Source organism: Asparagus officinalis, chromosome 8, assembly GCF_001876935.1.
Source record: "Asparagus officinalis chromosome 8, Aspof.V1, whole genome shotgun sequence".
Lineage (NCBI taxonomy): Eukaryota > Viridiplantae > Streptophyta > Magnoliopsida > Asparagales > Asparagaceae > Asparagus > Asparagus officinalis.
The window spans coordinates 88434718-88440717 of record NC_033801.1 but is presented as its reverse complement, the minus strand read 5'-3'; the positions used below and the strand labels follow the sequence as shown (position 1 = coordinate 88440717).

The 6000-nt window shown below is 45.3% G+C and overlaps 1 protein-coding gene across 1 annotated transcript in view; it reads right to left on the bottom strand.

Annotated features, from left to right (window-relative positions):
- Positions 1 to 6000, bottom strand: part of LOC109821491 (NADP-dependent alcohol dehydrogenase 6-like) — a 36240-nt gene that overhangs the window by 1202 nt on the left and 29038 nt on the right.

Genomic DNA, 6000 nt, shown 5'->3' with positions numbered 1-6000 from the left:
GGCAATCCCGACTAATTTGGACCCTGGTTGTAATTTGCCAACCAAATTAGTCGGGGTTCGAAACCCCGATTAATTTAGCTCACGTTTAAAATAATCAGGGTTGAGAATCCCGACCATTTCGAAATTCTAATTTGAAATGGTCGGGGTTCCTAACCCCAACCATTTAGCAGAGCCTTTTGCCCACTCTGTCGACTGAGTTGAAAAATCGCTAAGGCACAAAATAGTCGGGGTTGCCAACCCCGACTATTTTGTGCTGGGTCCCGCCCCCTATATAAACCCCCAAACTCTTCTCCCCCCTCTACCCTTCGTTCCCAGCCGCCGCCTCCTCAAAACTGTCGCTCCCCCTATATAAACCCCCCAAACTCTTCTCCCCCCTCTACCCTTCGTTCCCAGCCGCCGCCTCCTCAAAACTGTCGCTCTTCCTCCCCCAAACCCTTGATCTCGGATTTCAACCCTATTTTCGGCCCAATTTTATCGTGAAAGATCTACAAGGTAATTCCTCTTCCTTCTCTCCTCTTTTAACATGTGGATCTAGGGTTTTCTCTCAAAAATGAATTTCTTAGGTTTGAACTCTATTTGTAGTGGTTTATGTATTAGCAGGGGTGTGATTTTCTAGCTGAGTTTGGGCTGGAAGAAGTCTACAAAATAGTCAGGGTTAGAAATGCCAAGCATTTCAAATTAGGATTTCGAAATGGTTGGGGTTCCCAATCTCGACCATTTTAAGCGTGGGTTAATTAGTCGGGGTTTCGAACCCCGACTAATTTGGCTGGCAAATTACAACTGGGGTCCAAATTAATCGGGGTTGGCAACCACGACTAATTAGGAAGACGTTTAAAAAAATAGACCCACTTTCTGGCCACGATGCTGACGTCACCAGAAAGTGAGTCTATTTCAATTAAAAAATGTAAGAGGGTCAATTTTAAAAAAACAAATTGGTTTGGAACTATTTTGAAAATTTCTTCCTGTGGGTTGGAGGAACCAGCTTGCTTTCGCAGTACGGGGTAGGGCCCTCCAACACACTCGCCTTGATTTTCCATTATTAGAGCAAGTCGAGCAAGCTCCCAGTTGGGAGTCCTAGTCAGCAAGCTCTCAATAGCTCTCAAGCATTTTGGAATAAAAAATTATAAAAAATAAGCATTGGGTGGTCCTCCTTATTTTATGGAGCTCCAACAAGCTCCTAGTTACGAGCTCCAACAATATCAAAGAAACCCCTCTTCTATTTTAATTTTTTTACCCATTACTTTTAATTATATTTAAACCTCTTTTATTTTATTTCTAACCGTTGGATACGGCCTTCGAGGGAGCGCACACGATCTTCGAGGTAATCCACAGTCTTCGAGAGAATGCACACTGTCTTCGAGGTAGCTCGCGGTCTTCGAGGTTGGGCACGAAGTTCGAGATATCGCAAACTTTGACCGTCAACCGACTGATTCCTATAAAATTCGATGCCTTCTTACCTCAACCCATCGTCTCATAGAACAAAATGTCTAGCTCATCTAGCTCTAGCGATGATGAAATGATGAATACATTCTTTCTTATGGGAGCTGCTATCGTCGAGGAAGAAGAAGAAGAGAAGGTTCAACTACAGTTCAACACAAAAGACGTATCGTGCTCCATCGAAACCAACTGGAAGGCCACAATCGGTTGTTCCAAGATTATTTTGCTGACGCCCCAACCTATCCTCTTCATTATTTTCGTCGAAGATTCAGAATGACGCGTTCGTTATTCCTTCGAATCCATGACGCAGTCGTCGAACATGACAAGTACTTCGTACAAAATAGGAACGGTGTTGAAAAGTTGGGACTATCTAGCCTTCAAAAGATTACTGCAGCTATGCGGATGCTCGCATATGGAGCATCCGCTGACACCGTTGACGACTACGTTCGGATCGGTAAAAGTACGTCACTTGAGAGCGTGAAGAGGTTCGTTCGATCAATTATCAACATCTTTGGGGAGGAATACATTCGTTCACTGACTAATGAATACGTTGCACGCCTGCTGGAGGAAGGTTCACAACGAGGTTTTCCTAGTATGCTTGGGAGCATCGACCGCATGCATTGGACATGGAAGAACTGTCCAACCGCGTGACAAGTGTTAGGAATTTACCCGCCGGGGCTACACAACCCCTAAGACAGCAGAAACGCAGAATAGAAAAAGTACACCAAGATTTAACGAGGTTCGACAACTGCCTACGTCCTCGGGAGCCACACAGTAAAGTTCTTATTATTCTAACAAGAAATTATAATTCAAGAGTGAATCTCAAACTTGAGATTCCTCAATAAATACAATCTTCACTGTAGCTACAGTAAAGATTCCCCTCTTCTTTAATACCCCTCTCAATTTTCACCATAATAAATTTCCTCCTTTTAAATTCATTTCCCAATCACGTGAGAACAGGAGAATAGAGAGAGAGAGACCGCTGGAGAGGATGAGCCGCCGCCTAGGGTTTAGATCGCAAAAGAGAGAGGGGAGAAAAAGCACTGGGGCTAGGGCACAGGGTTTTCCTTTTATAGGGAAACCCTAGGATAGCTGGCGATAGGCTGTCGTCGCCTGTCAACGATCTCGCTTGCGAGGAGCTCGAGCTCGCCTGTCACTTGTCGAACTCGCCTGCAAGAAGATCTCCAATCTCACCTGCAACTTGTCGCGAGCCCGCCTGGAGTTCGCCAACTCGACCTCGCCTGCTCGAGTTCGTCCAACTTCACCTGAAGCTTCTCGCCTTCAAATCTCGCCTGTTGGTTTCGTCGAGATCGCCTGACGATCGTCCCCCAAAGCTTGCCTGCGGAGGTGAGTTTGGTCTATACCCAAACTAACAATCTCCTACTTGGAGACCAAACCGCCGTCAGTAGGCTATCTCAACAAGCTCCTCCTCCTGTGTGGCTCCGCCCTCATCATCTATGTATGAATGCCAACTGAAGCTGCGCACAACTCCAGTTTTTGAATGGTCACTGTCTTTGTTAACATGTCTGCTGGATTCTTACTTCCTGGAATCTGTTCAAGTTTTAACATGTCATCTTCTAACAGGGATCTGATAAAGTGGTATCGAAGTGCAATATGCTTCGTTCTAGAATGAAATGTGGAATTCTTAGCCAAGTGAATCGCACTCTGGCTATCGCTGTGCAGAACATTCTTCTCCTGTTTGAATCTCAGCTCTGTTAACAATCCCTGAAGCCATATCATCTCTTTACTGGATTCAGTCACTGCAACATACTCAGCTTCTGTAGTGGACAGAGTAACAATCTTCTGTATCTGTGACATCCAACTAATAGTTGTAGTTCCGACAGTGAATACATAGCCGGTGGTACTTCTTCGGTGATCGACTTCACCGCCAAAGTCTGCATCTACGTACCCTTGCACTTCTACCTCTCCCTTACCAAAGTGCAAATACTTCTGTGTGGTGCCTCGTAGGTACCTCAAAATCCACTTGACTGCTTCCCAATGAGCTTTTCCTGGATTCGACATAAACCGGCTGACCATTCCCACTGCATGGCCAATGTCTGGTCTCGTACAGACCATTGCGTACATCAAACTTCTGATAGCTGAGGCGTAAGGGACCTTAGCCATACTCTCTTTCTCTTCTTCTGACTGAGGAGATCGATCCTTTGATAGACGAAAATGGCTGGCCAAGGGTGTGCTCACTGGCTTGGCGTCGCTCATGTTGAATCTTTGCAAAACACGGTTGATGTACTCCGTCTGAGATAACTGCAAGAGACCTCTCTTATTATCTCTCGTGATTTGCATTCCAAGGATCTTCTTTGCTGGACCCAAGTCCTTCATGTCAAACTCCTTTGACAGCTGCTGCTTCAAACTCCTAATATCCTCCATATCTGCACCTGCAACCAACATATCATCAACATATAACAGTAGGATGATATAGCTGGACCGATATCTTTTGAAGTAGAAACAGTGGTCGGCGTTGCACTTCTGAAAACCTTCCTTGTGCATAAAATCGTCAAACTTTCTGTACCACTGTCTTGGGGCTTGTTTCAGGCCATACAAGCTTTTCTTGAGTCTTCACACCAGGTTCTTCTTCTTTTCTTCTGAGAAACCTTCTGGCTGGTGCATGTATATCTCCTCTTCTAGATCTCCGTGAAGAAATGTCGTCTTCACGTCCAACTGCTCGAGATGAAGATCTTCAATTGCTACAATACTCATCACTATCCTGATAGTATTTAGCTTTACCACGGGAGAGAAAATATCGGGTTTTATATCTTCTGAAACCATCCTGCTCCTCTTTCACCCGGTACACCCATTTGTTGTGGAGTACCTTCTTACCCATGGGTAACTCAGCTAGTTCCCATGTCTGGTTTGAAATGAGAGACTTCATCTCATCTTTCAAGGCAAGCTCCCACTTGCTCGCATCTCCACTCTGACAAGCTTCATCAAAGCTTTCAGGCTGCCCACCATCTGTCAGTAACAGATAGTTCATGTATCTCCTGTTGGGTACAAGAGGCCATGAAGATCTCCTCAAAATCGGAGCTGGTGCGTCGGGCTCCTGCGCACCATTCTGTCCAACAAGCTCTTCTGGCTGAGGACCTTATGTATTGGGTTTTTCCGAGAGGTTACTCGGGACATCATCTGCATCTATAAATATTGACTCGCTCTCTGAGTCGTCTGTCTTGTGCATGTCCTTGTACATCACCTTCTCGTTGAATATCACATCTCTGCTGCGGATCACTTTCTTGTTTTCACTGTCCCAAATGCGGTAGCCGAACTCATCTTCACCATAGCAGATGAAAGTGCATTTCTTTGACTTAGGATCAAGCTTATTCCTGCCTTGATCACTAATATGCACGTAAGTCACACAACCGAAAACTTTGAGATGTGAGAGTTTTACCTCCTTTCCGTACCATACCTCCTCTGGTATTCTGTGCTCCAATGGAACCGATGGACCTCGGTTGATCAAGTAAGCCGTTGTGTTGACCGCTTCTACCCAGAACTGCTTCGGTAGTCCTGACTGTACCCGAATGCTTCTGGCTCTCTCTGTCAACGTTCGGTTCATCCGCTCAGCTACACCATTTTGCTGAGGTGTGCCGGGCACGGTTCTATCCATTCTAATCTCGTGCTCATAGCAGAACTTCTTGAATCCGGTGTCTTCATACTCACCGCCATTGTCGATCCTAAGCTTTTTTATTCTCAAACCGGTCTCATTCTCGACCATGGCTTTTCATCTCCTGAAAGCCTCAAATACTTCTGACTTATGCTTCAGAAAGTAGATCCATACTTTTCGAGAATGACCATTAATGAAAGTCACAAAGTAGTGTTTCCCACCAATGGATGCGGTGGTGGTTGGTCCCCAAACATCTGAGTGAACGAGCTCTAGCTTCTCTTTCCTGTGGGTTCTGCCACTTGTCTGAAAGCCGACTCTCTTCTGCTTTCCAAGTATACATTCTTCACACATATCCATCTCCACTGACTGCAGTCCTGGGAGTTTTCCCTTTATGTGCATGATTTTCATCCCCTTCTCACTCATATGATCGAGTCTTTGGTGCCATAGCTTTGAAGTCTCATTGCCTGCTGCAACTGAGATCAAACAACGTGCACCTGCTGTCATATACATGGTACCAGTCTTCTTGCCTTGAGCAATCGTTATTGCACATTTTGAGATCTTCCAATCATCTCCATAGAAGGTCGTGGTGTATCCTTCGCCAGCCAACTGGCCTACGGATATTAAGTTCTTTCTCATGTTGGGAATATGTCTGACATCCTTCAGATCCCATACTGACCCGTTCAACTTAATTTTCACCACACCTTTGCCCACAATAGCACACGGTTGATCATCACCAAGGTATACGTATCCAAGTTTTCAGGGAACATACTTCTCGAAGAATTCTTTCTGAGAAGTAGCATGGAACGACGCTCCTGAATCTAACACCCAAGATTCCTCCTTGCTCTCCAAAGAGCATATTAATGCATCATCTCCTCCTGAGGTGGAAGTGACATTCACCTCTGCTTTCGCCTCCTTCTCCTTCTGTGCACTCTTGCACTGATTCTTGTAATGCC